This window comes from Polyodon spathula, chromosome 4 (genome assembly GCF_017654505.1).
Source record: "Polyodon spathula isolate WHYD16114869_AA chromosome 4, ASM1765450v1, whole genome shotgun sequence".
Taxonomy (NCBI): Eukaryota; Metazoa; Chordata; class Actinopteri; order Acipenseriformes; family Polyodontidae; genus Polyodon; species Polyodon spathula.
In genome coordinates this window covers 88,727,897-88,741,158 of record NC_054537.1, presented here as the reverse complement: position 1 = coordinate 88,741,158, position 13,262 = coordinate 88,727,897, and positions in this window count along the sequence as shown.

Sequence of the window (13,262 nt, the reverse complement as noted above, 5' to 3'; positions counted from 1 at the left end):
CTCCAGATTTACAGTTTCTTCTGGATAGTATGGGACTCTCCCAGTCTGTTCTGGAGTGTATGGGACACTCCCAGTCTGTTCTGGAGTGTATGGGACTCTCCTAGTCTGTTCTTGAGTGTAATGGACTCTCCCAGTCTGTTCTGGGGTGTATAGGACTCTCCCAGTCTGTTCTGGAGTGTATGGGACTCTCCCAGTCTGTTTCTTCTGGAGTGTGGCACTCTCCCAGTCTGTTTCTTCCCCCACGCATATTCATGGGCATACCTTAGACCTTTTGATTTCTCAGGGCTTGGAATTATCCAGTCTCTGTCTACAATCTCTGATCACTTTTGCATAATGTTGATCTGAATCTGCCCTCTCCTTCTCCACCCTGGAATAAAAAGTATATTTCCTATTGCCCTAAAAACAAGCCTATTCCATCTTAGCTCAGGCTCGTTCTGACTTTTCTAGTGATCAGACTGATCCCACCAATGTCAATGGTGCAGTTACTCTTTATAATTTATAACTTCATCAATATTATTAATACAGTTGCTTCAGTTAGAATTTGATTAATTCATCAGAATCGCTCTTCCCCTTGGTATACCACAAAACTTGCAGTACACAGGAAAATCTGGAAATGGCATTGTGGCAGGCTGGTGAGTAGATAGAGGCCCAGAGACAGACTGCAGTTCAAAAAAATATACTTTTATTATAAATAGATACAAAAATAAAAAGGCACAAGGGCCAAAACAAAGGGATTGAAACACAAAAAGAAAGACAAAAAGCAAAATGTACAAAATAAAGGCTTCCAGGCTAGGCAATGCCTTCACTGGATTTAGAAAATTGAAAAATCACAACCACTAAAACACCAACCTGCTTCCTCAGCTCCCTCCTCTCAAATGAGAAGCAGAGGCCTCCTTTCATGCCAGGTGGCTGGGCGCTGATTGATCATTAATTAAACTAATCATCTAATCAACCCCAGCCACCTGAACACAGTGAACCCAGGCAAGTAGGGGAATTTAACTCCATCCCTGCCAATTTCTAAAGGGCAGAACTGTGCTCTGCCACAGGCATCTTAAAGAGTACAGATCAAAGCTAAAATTAGCAAACATGAATTATTATTCCTTCATCATTACAAAGGGACAGGGTGATCTATGTGCCCTCTTAAGTACTTTTGATAAGATTACATCTCATGCCTCCAACGCCTTTGAACCCAACCCTGATCATTGTGAGGAGTTTGCCTCATATTTTAGTCACAAGATAGAAACTATAAGAGGCTACTTTACACCGACAGCTACTAGCCCTGCTAATGTATTGTCCTACTCTCCTGTCTCTTTTAATCTTTCTGATTTCTCACCTGTCACTTTCTTAGATGCATGCTGATTGATCAGTAATGCTCAAGACTGTATCTGTGCTATTGCCCCTTGGCCCTCCAGTGTTGTTAAACATTGAGCTGGAATTCTGTCTCCTGCTATTACTAATATAATCAATTTATCACTTCTCACGGGCTCTGTTCCTATTTCACTTAAACAAGCCATTACACCCATTCTTAAAAAAGCATCACTTGAGCCTATAATGCACAGTAATTTTTTTCATATTTCCAATCTCCCTTAGTTAGCTATGATACTTGAACGAGTTGTTGCCAATCAGCTACTCTTACATATCTCACAAAGCAATATCATGAAAAAATTCCTGTCTGTGCTGGCTAGGGTTGTCAACGCTCATCTTCTCAATGCTGATCAGTTCTAGCTCTGCTAGACATTACTACTGTGTTTTACACTACTGACCATCAGATTCTTTTGGAATGCTTGAGTATCTGATGAGTGTGAGGGGGGCTGCTCTTGAGTGGTTTCCTTCATACCTGTCAGATCCACATCAGCACATGTCCTATGCTGGTTTTAATTCTTCTACCACTCAAATAGTTCATGGAGTCCTGGAGGGTTCTGTTTTCCTTTTTAATATTTATATGCTGCCATTGGGAGATAAATTTGCCATTGGATTAAATTTTCACTTCTACACTGATGACACCCACATTTATTTTAAAATGAATTCTAGTACAGGAACGGTTCTATCTGCATGTTTGGCTGATGTAGAAGCATGACTGTCAAGTGATTTCTTGCTAAGAAAACTGAGTTGCTGGTGGAAGGGTCTAAACCCCAGCTTTCCTCTCTCCTTGGGTTTTCTTGTTTTTTTATTGATTGTTCCCTTAATGCTTCCTCAGTTTAGGTGCTCACTTAGACTCTAGGTTAACGTTTGACACACACATCTCTGCAGTGGTGAAGGCAAGGTTCTTTCACCTAAAGAAAATCTCTAGAATTTGTCCTTTCTTGTCTCCCATGGATGCTGAGATCCTTGTTCATGCCATTGTCACTTCTCACTGTAGCAGATATTTATTTCATTTAGCTAGGGAATTAATCCCAACTACTCATTTTGTTTTAAATGGAAATAATCACAATGATCCATTGAGTTCAGATCTATCAATACTGGTGAAAATTTAACATCAATACAATATTAGACGGGATTATTAATTAGTTCAGTGCGTAGTAACAGATCAAAAACAAACTAAGACACTGGTTTAAAAGTATAACTACATCAATGTATTTATAGTACAGACTAACAACACAAAATAGAACATTTCTAAATGCTAGTGGTTAAGCTAGCTTAATATGAGAAGAAAGGAGATTTAACAGTCAATATTGCATGTCACACTTGAATTCGTACCATGTGTTTAGAAAACAGTCAGAAATGCTTACACATAACCTTTGAATTCAGAATATGTTATAACTTGGATAAATATACATTCCAACAAACTAATTTAGATAAGGAATCATATGCTTAATCTATGCGTCAATTAAAGTAATATGAAAAGTAGAGTTTATATTTAATAGTTATGCAACACTGTTCCCAGTGTTGCAGGCAGCAGGAATCAGGTCTCCGTAGTTAGCTGCAGCCGGATGTCTTGTGGTGACATCAACAGCGCGACGTTCAAACAGAACCGCAATCTTGCAAGCAGGAACACCATCCTTTAGTTGATGCACAGTCATTTGGAGTTACAAGACCACGAGTACCCAATTCTTATGGCTCTCAGATGGTGCGCTCAATTACTTGAGTGGAGAAATAGCAGTTTCTAGAACAAAGTACTTGATGTCACTCACATTTCTTTTGGAGATGCAAAGCTTTAGTGGTGTCGACCAGCAGGCAGGCATGTTGTTTGGAACATGGTATCAGGGTACTTCACTCAGGCTGTGACGTACACTTCTTCTTCGTAACTTGTTGGCAGTGAGTACCTTTGATGAAGGGAGAGCACTTTCCTTGAAGTGATCACGTCTTGGATGGATGAGAGAAAACATCCTGGATTAGTGAGAAAGCATCTCTTGGATGGGAGAGAGCACCCAGAAAATAGGACAAACACAGGGTGAAATGCATTTAGGATAACTAATCAGAGAAGCTCTTGGCAGCCTCTTAGGATAGGTTAATTAGATAAAGAGGATGAACTTGCCTCCATCGGACTCTGTGTTAGGTGGATTTCAAATAAGATGGCGTTTATGACATACCATAAAACTACACCCCAATTAGGATTCTTACAAGCACTGAGGAAAGCCAAAACTATCACGGTAATATAACTTAAGGTATCTTGGAATTAACTGCAGAGTTTAGTTTAATCTTCACCATGAAATACACGTTCGGTACATATTAAACATTTGAGTGTTTGTAGTACAATAACTGTATAAAACACTTATGTGACTGTTGTCCAATATCTATAATATTCCCAGTGTTGCCCTGGGGGTACAGAGTGTCTTCCGTATCGCCAAACACCTCATTGAAGACCCTGGACTCAAATTTGCGGCCCTGATCGCTGTGGAACTCCTCAGGTACCTTCGAAGCAGCAGAACATGCCCCCCAGAAGGGCCAGGCTTGGTGTAGCACACCCCCCACCTCCACGGCATCCCACTGTTCGCAGAGCACCTTGACTTTCGTCGAGTGCATTGATATCTCGTCCCAAGCAGACCAGCGTTCCTCTTCTAGCTGGCAGATCAGGAACCCAAGCTCTGGGTCGTCCATCTGCAGCTGGTCCAGGTCCTCCACCTGGACCTCCATCAGCATCCCCTCACTGGTGGAAACCACACTCACCTGCTCCCTGGGGTTCTTCAGGTCCAGGCACTTGCAATGCCAGCGTCAGCATTCCAATGCTGCTGGCTGTCCCTGTGCTGGAACCGTAAGTCAAAACCTTGGAGTACCTCGATCCAGTGTGCCACATGCCCCTCGGGTTTCTTAAATCGGAGAAGCCACTGCAGCAAAGCATGGGCAGTCTGGTCAGTGAATCCCTGCCATACAAGTATGGTTGAATGTGATGGAATGGACTACAACCACTGCAAACATCTCCCTCCAGGTGACGCAGTAGTTCCGCTTGGTCCGCTGAGGACCTTGCTGTAATAGGCCACTACTCGTTCCTCTTCGGGGCCTACCTGGGACAGCACGCCCTCAAGTCCGACATCACTGGCATCGTTATCAAGCAGGAAGGGTAGGGCCGGGTCAGGGTAGGCAAGGACGGGGGCTGTGGCCAGTGCATGTTGGAGTTGGCGGTTTCTTCGGTCCAGTTGAACCATTTCCCCTTCTCTGTGATGGAATGAAGCGGGTGGGCAATGTCAGCTAGCCCCCTGACGAAAAGCCGATAATGTAATGGAATTTTCTTCTTTTTACAAAGAATATAATAGTGCATTTTATTTGCATATTTATTACAAATCTCTCTACAAAAACACATAGACTTACTTACCATTGACAGTATATCCAGAAACTGAGGTTCCTATAAATTGAATGCTGAGAATGATATTTCCCCATAAAAGCAAGCAGATGGTCTCACTGATTCTCAAGCCATGGTGAATCTATTATGTAAACAACAGGACAGAGACAGTAAATGTGTACCTTGGCAGAGACATTTCTGTTTGCAAAGGCTCTTAAAATCTGCTTTGCTTTTTCATTTATTGCTAAAGGTGTTTACTCAAATTAAATGGTTTGTACGGGTCATCCTGAGGGTCTAATTTGCAGTTACATTAAAATATTTGTAAAGTGAAATGAAAGTCAACTGGTCAGTGTAGCAAATGTGTTTGATCTGTCAAAACAAGCAAGCTTATAATATTGTCTATTTAATAACAAAACAGTTTGAAATGTGCTTCCATCGTCTCTGCTTGTTTGTATGAGAGTGGCAGCCAAATTAAACATTAATAACTCATGGGTAATACCCAGGCACACGAATTATTCCTGAGAAACAAATATAAAATCTAATCTTGATTTCTGAATATATTTTGTAGTTTATAATGGTCTATATAGTTTAATGTGATAAGGCCCCGTGACATATAGACATGTCATGACTAGCTAAACAGCTGAACATGTTTACCAAGAATATTAGGCTTCTTCTAGTTCGATAATTATTTGCTCTGGAAGACAGTCAACAAAAATAACTGCAGGACATGGGAGGCATTAACTTACTCCTGCAAGCAGGAAAAAGGCTATTTTGTGGACATTATCCTTGCAATTGTAAACTAGTAGTCCCATACCTGTTCAGATCTTAAACTCTTGCACTGCATCTCCACTTTTTCATCCCCACCATATGTGACCATAAAACCAGAGAATAATCAAGCATAAAGGTGTTATCTGGATATTTATTACCAAACCAAGAAACAAAATTATTCTAGTTAACAAGTGGGGCAGTGACAAGATGAATGAAGGTGCAAGGAGAGCACGGAGTAATAAGTGATTTAGCCTATAAGGTGAAGCTCAGTTTAAGCCTCAAAGTCAGGAAGGAATGGTACCACCCATTAAAAGACCTGCCACTATTGCACATGGTTATTAAAAGTTATTATAGTTAGTATTATATACAGTAAAGCCATAAATATTTGCGACCAAAATATTTGGTGAATCACACCCATAAAACCTATTTTGCTAGACAAATGTTGGTGACCTGTTGCAATATACAAAGTATGTATTGTTAGTGGAATTTGATATTCGTGCCAAAAATGTTTGCGTTTTTTTTTCATACATGAAAAACGCATAATAAAAGGCTTGCAAATATTGATGGCTTTACAGTATATATAATGAAGAATAATTGAAGAACTGAAAACTCACTATTTTAATATATTCTCTCTCTCTCTATCTCTGTATACACAGTCAATTCTCCTAAAAACAAACTCAGACTACACTAATTTCCTGATCCTACTCATTTTCTACATGGTGCATATTAACTTGCATTCAGATTAGTACTTTTGTACTGTATTATAGTTAGGGCTTCTGTTTTTTTCTTTTTATTAATTACATTTTCGTTGCTTAGATTTAGCTGATTCTCGATTTTTGTGTAAATCTTTTTTTTTGGTGGGGGGGCTTTCGCTTTTTAAATACTGTATGAAATTATTGTTTTCAGTTATTTTGCAAAATGCTTGGGCGTTTTTTTCTGTCACAATGAGCCTCAGTTACGAAAGGTCACCAAACATTATATTATATATATATAGTAACTCGACAGTACTTGCACACTTCTTTCCTTTGCTGGTCATCGGCACATTCTTCTGGGGTTTTTGTGTGTCTAGACATTTTTTTACATTTCGCCAAAACTTGCATTTCAATTTGTAATTCTCCCCATCTAATGTAATATAGCTTCAAATCCCTCAAACGCGCCTTCTAATTGTAATCTCGTTTTAAATCTCGCAAGCCGAGTCTCCAATAGAAATGTAGGAATTTACTGCCAATAATGTGCTGGGATGGGTTTAAAGTATTCAGAACAAATCAATGATAGTTACAAGTCAGAAAGGAAGGACATTGCCCAATTGCACTGGGAAAGGTGGTTTGCTTCTGTTTTTTGGCAGTATTTTATTTATTTTTTTCAATGGAAAGGGCTGAAGTCAACGTGACTTGTGTAACTGTTTCCAGTGTTTTTATTGATTAAAACTGAAAACCAGAAACCCTAATTATAATGCGGTTTAGGGAAAATTGATCCTTTAATGTATTTCAAGTTGCCGTAGACACAATTTTTTGAGTTGCCATAGTGCTCATGCATCAATGCCATTTCCATGAAACAGTGCAAATACCTTGCAGACGAAAGTATAGATATTGAAAGTGTTGGATAATGCACCACCGTACAAGAAAGAGGTCACATTTTAAGTCATAGTTCTGTAGTTATGATTATAATTATGCATTGCAATATTTAAAAAAAATGTTGTTGAAGTCTAAAATGTAATAAATGTTAACATTTAGTGTAATTCGGGGGGTGGCGTAGAGGTCGGTCTCTCTATCGCTCCTACCCCTTTTACCTATGCCTTTCCTAGCCACTCTAACCTTCTCGGGACATTCAGTAAAGGGCGCGAGTTTGGCTGCCCAATCACTTCCAGATGGGGAAATGATCATGTCCTAGTTCAGGCTCTGCGCTCCCGCAGTGCCTAATCACACCCAATCACACGTTGACGGCACTGTGTGTTTTTGACTCTTTGCTGTATTCTAGTACATCCACTCTCTCTAGAGGGTGAAAGGGGGTTTTCTGTCTTTGTCTCTCCTAAATGGACCTGAGACTTATTTTCCTAAACTCTCCATGCTGCACAGCTGCCAGTCTAGCTGCCTGAGGATACTGCCCTGAGTAGTGAAGGAACTGTCCTTTCTTTTGTGTTATCTCCTGTTCCCTGTCTCTCGCTCTCCAAACTGCCCAGTGGCCAGAGGATGCTGCCTGACCCGACGAGTTGTGAGAGTTCAGGCTTGTCCTCTGTCTACTTGTCCTAAACCAAAGTTACATAATCACTTCCCCAAGATCAATTTGACCCTATCGTAACTTTACTCTCTAAGCCCACGCAGGTGCCCAGTGAAATATTTTACAATAGATAGCATTCCTTGTGTGCGGCTGATATGCTAAACAAGCTTCAAAAAAGTGTTTACTAGTTACTCAAATAATTTCCCTCCAGTTGCCAACTTCTTCTGAAATAGTGAAACTATTATTTAATAAAACTTTTTACTTAATAAAATTTACCATATATTCCACCTTAAATAACCAGCAGCATATTGCTAAAGCACAGCAAATGTCTTGTACTGTTCTTGCTGTTTTAAGCATGCCTCTATGTGGAGCCTGGTATTTCAAGCTGTGAAGGTAATTCTTGCCCAGTTTCTTTCCTGCCAGATTCACCCTCTTCCTGGCACCCTCTAAAAAAATATAAAAAAAAGTATAAAACCGTGCAGCTCTATTTCTGAAGGTTCATTCTTAGGCAATAAACGGATAAACACATTACTTTTTACAAGTCGAGGCTCGTGACAGCGTGATCTTGGTTTACTTTTCTATTTAGCATTTTATTGTCCCTGAAGAAACAGTTTGAACTGTGATTTTATGTAATTAATATGTTTATTATTAATGACAGCATATAGTTTTCAATGGGTTTTTAGTTTTACTTTATTATACAGATGTGTTTGAATGTGGCATATAGAGGACATGAACTTCCCAGGTGAATTCCACATTGATGGCATAAGAAAAAACACCATGTTTATTTTTTTTCTTGGGTGGTAATGGTGGGGTAGTAAACTCTTATCTCCAGACACATGGGTATGAGTGGGGGTCTGCAATTTCTTTCTCTAAAATACAAGAAAATAAACAGGCTTCCTATCTTGATAGGCATGAGGGGTGTGCCTGAGTATGAGCATAAATGAGTATTCGTAATTAGTATGATCATTTTTTTCAAGTAATTCTACTTTTTTTAAAATAAAAAATGACGACACTTTCATGGAGATAAAATAAGACAAATTAGCTGTTGTCAGGGAGAAAAAGAAATAGTGCCTTTGCTTTACAACCCAGGACCAAATGTTATAGTGGATAAACATCTTGACCCCAGAGGATACTGTCCCTTTAAGCAGTATATACCTAACAAGCCTGCTAAGTATGGCATAAAAATATTGGCAACCTGTGATGTTAAATCCAGCTATGCATGTAATGTGCAAGTGTACACAGGAACAGTGCCTGGAGAAACACCTGAAAGAAATCAGGGGATGTGAATAGTGCTGGAAATGACTCAAGGACTCCATGGTCTAATATCATGCCTGACAACTTCTTCCCATCATACAGACTTGGAGTTACTCAAAAGAAAGAGACCATTGTGGGAATAATGAGAAAAAAAACCTGAGCTTCCAAATGAGATTGAAAAAATGCAGAACAGAATTGTGCATTTTCCAAAATTTGCTTTTATGGAAAGCACAGCACTTGTTTTGTACTGTCCAAAAAAGCAAAAATGTTATTGTGATGAGCACAATGCACAATGATGCAACAGCATGTACCAGGGATGACAAGAAGGGATGGTTTGGCAGCTAGGTGTCTATACTTTTTTCACTTTTCCTAAATATATGTATTAAATATCTGAAAGCATCAGTAGACCCAGTGTTGCAGAAATGTGAGGAGCTATAATATGTTATACCTAGAACTTCCGGATTGGTCATTTTGACCATCATAGTAAAAACAGTGGGGTTGGCCTACTGAACACGTGAGATCGTGCTACGTGCTTGTTTTGAATAGCTACAACAGGAGACATTTTCAGACATGATTTATTTATTAACAGCTTTAAAAATGTTCTAGTTAAAATGAATAGACCAACACAACGTAGAACTGCACAACAAGTCTTACAGTAGTTTCAGGAGTTATCTGGTTTATTGACAACAGCATTCTCTGCTACAAACCGGGAGAGAGCATCACAGTCGACAAGCAACTTTTTCCCACTAAAGCAAGGTGTCAGTGAACAGAGTATATGGCCAACAAACCAGACAAATTAGGCATCAAGTTTTGGCTTGTAGCAGATGTTGAGTCAAAATATATTGTAAATGGTTTCCTCTAACTGGGCAAGGTGGCCAATAGCCAAGGGTAAGTGTGGTTCTTCTCCTAATGCAACTTTACATAGGAAAAGGCAAGAATGTTATAACTGACAACTTTTTCATGTCACTAAAATTGGCTAAACAGTTGCAGGACAAGACAAGCCTTGTTGGTGCAGTAAATAGTATCAGGAGAAAACTTCTTCCATCAGCACTGGACCTGGACACAGAGCGCTACTCTACTAGAGTGCTGAAGCACTCTGGCTGCACTCTTACAGTCTACAATCCAAGTGTAGTCAGGAATAAGGAACCCTTTACCTGTATCCAGTATTCCAGGGGATCCATTATCGTAGGGCACTCCCCAGACAATGACGAGGAGGGGACTGGAGTAGCTGTGAGTTTGCCAGAGACAGCAAAGGTGACAGCAGACACACAGAGCTCCAGACAGCCAGTTAGGAAAAAACAGAATTCTCCCTGATTTGTTATTCTTTCAGATTCAGATTTGGAAAATAAACCTGCTTCATTGGAAAGACTGAGAGCCTCATTCATACACAACACAATGCATTTTATCCACTTCCATTGGTGTATTTATTGATTAAAGTGACATAGAGCATAGTAAAACACAGTAATACCGGGTGTGCATGGAATACATGTTACACAAGCCAAGAAAAAATGTCATTTATAATTCCACAAAGTTTGGAGTAGACCAGATGGCTCAGAGGTACTCTGTGAAAGCTGAGTCTCGCAGGTGGCCTGTTCAAGTGTTCTACAACATCCTGGATCTAGCAGACATCAATTCCTGGATCCTTTACAAGGAAACCACAGGCAAGAGGATCAGTATGAGAAACTACATATTGCACCTTGCAGAGGAATTTCAACTGGCACATGTTAGAAAAATACAAATTGCAAAGCGTGTAGCAGACTCTACCTCAGAAGTTGGTGATTTTCCTGAAAAACACAAGCAACGCCAGTGCCAGGTTGCAAAGTGCAAGGGGAAGAAGTCACAAGACAGCTGTGCCATGTGCAATAAGGCAGTGTGTGGGAAGGGCACTGCACATGCACAAAAGCATCGTGTCTGTGTTGATTGCACAAACTAGAATCTACAAGGTACTTTTTTTTTACATTCCACATTTTGACAGTTATACGTTTCCATCTTTTTAACTTTTGAACAATGCAATTTAACAGTTTTACCTATCCATCATTAAAAGCTGAACAATCCAGGTTTTGAACAGTTCCATCCTTTGAGCTTTTGAACATAATAAAATCACTTTTTAATGTTGTCTTGTTGTCAAAAATAAAGTTACTTAGTAATACTGTAGTGTGACAGACTGGCGAGTGGATAGAGGCCCAGAGACAGACTGCAGTTCAAAAAAATAATACTTTTATTATAAATAAACACAAAATAAAAGGGCACAAGGGCCAAAACAAAGGTATTTAAGCTCAAATAGAAAGACACAGAACATGACTTACAAAAATAAAGGTTTCCAGGCTGGGCGATGCCTTCACTGGAACAGAAAATACAAAAAACCCACAAAACAGCAAACCAAAAAACAGCAAGCACAAACACCAGCTTGCTTCCTCAGCTCCCTCCTCTCTAATGGGAAGCTGAGGCCTCCTTTTATGTCAGGTGGCTGGGTGCTGATTGATCCTTAATTACTCTAATCAACCCCAGCCACCTGAACACAATAAACCCTGGCAAGTAGGGGAATTTATAAAGGGCAGAGCTCTGCTCTGCCACATGTAGTAAACCAGCTATTGCATGACTAGAGTTGGAAATTACCGTTGAATAACCAACAGAGTTGAACTCCGGCACAAAATAAAAGGGTAAACAGAAAATACTTGTATAAAATAAAACAGTCAGAACATCTCGGGCACTCTTCTCAATTGCGCCACAGAGTGTCTTAAGCTCCCAAAAGTCATCTCTGAGCTGCTAAAACCACCCCATTTATAGCTCAGAATTTGCATACATGTGTAACATTTTAAACAATGCAGCCAATCATAACTCCCTTTCCAACAGCACCCCCAAGTCTCATGTCCCTGCTCGTGCAGTAACAGGTTTCCCTCACGTGTAGCAAGCAGGCTGCAAACACAATGTCATACACATAATCCTGAATGAAAACAAACAATTACATCAAGTGCAAAGTTTTTCTTCATGCCCATTTGTGCTCCAAATATCACAGGCAAGATGAAGGAACGTCTGATTTACAGAGAAATGATGGAAAAATACAAGTGAGGAAATCAAAATTAAAGGTAAGCACTATGTTTTGTATGTTAAAATAAAAAGACTGTTTTGACTACTGTTAGCGACCAGTGCACAAGATATTGCAGTGTAAGAGGAAGCACAGATCCAGGAATTGCTTTTCTGCCAAGTTAGCAATAGTTTTTATTCATCAGGAACTTAACCCTTTGCGGTCCTATTTCGGACCAGGTCCGACATTACAATTTTCCCTTTCCAGTCTGATGTCAGACCCTGTCCGACATCATCAAAAATACATAAAGCACAGGTCTCTAGTCGTTTTTGTTCTCCTGAAAAAGCAGAGAAAACCTTTCAATGGCCGAATGAAGCCGAAAAACAGGGTGTATCTCATAGCCCCATGCACTACAGAGATAACACGGACATATGCAAAGGAGATAGCTGCTTCTGCATCCAGAGCTTTTTGAGATGTTATAGTAATAAAATAAAGACTTGGATCGCATTATTGAGGAGTTTGGTGGTAAAACTAGCGATCAGGAGAGGATTTATCGGTATGCACGTCTATAAAGAGGTATGTGAAAAATTCAGCGAACAAGGGGTGGGGCTTGGCTGGAGATGCAGTACTGATGTCCTTTTGCAGGGCCTTTTAAACCTGTTTTACTCTGAAAAAAAAAAAAATTTTAAACAGCGCGTGTGAAAATAAATTGGACCTGACACGCCTGACAAGTGCTGAATAAATGGACAGCAAAGAGTTCATGCTGAAAAAAACATTATTCTCCTTGTTATAGAGTTGTTATGAACTTAGGCCAATGTAAGGCATTTGTAAAGCATTAGATCTCTTCATAAAAAGGCCATATACATGTCCTTTGCATTTCTTGGCCATGGTTTGACTTCAATGAGTGCATCATTTGAATGCACTCATTTTCCAGTAGCAACCACAACAATAACAGACACATAGTGTCCTGAAGTTACACCCTGTCATTGGTGTATGATAATGGAAGATAATTGGTAATTCTTGTTGTCCACAGTCATTTTGCTCTTCTACACAGCAGTAAACTTGGCATTGTGTCGCTTTGAATGATCCTGTCTGGTTTGGTTTTCCAAAGCATAAGTTGGACTACAATCATTCTTCTTGTTGACTGAAGTTCATATTTCATGATTGGAGAAGTTTTCATTGCCTACATTTGCTACTAGGAATCGTTGCCCATTTGTCATTTCTATAAATGAGTTCTTCCAAACACATGGAATCTGTACTAGCAGGTACATGTAGTGAGTA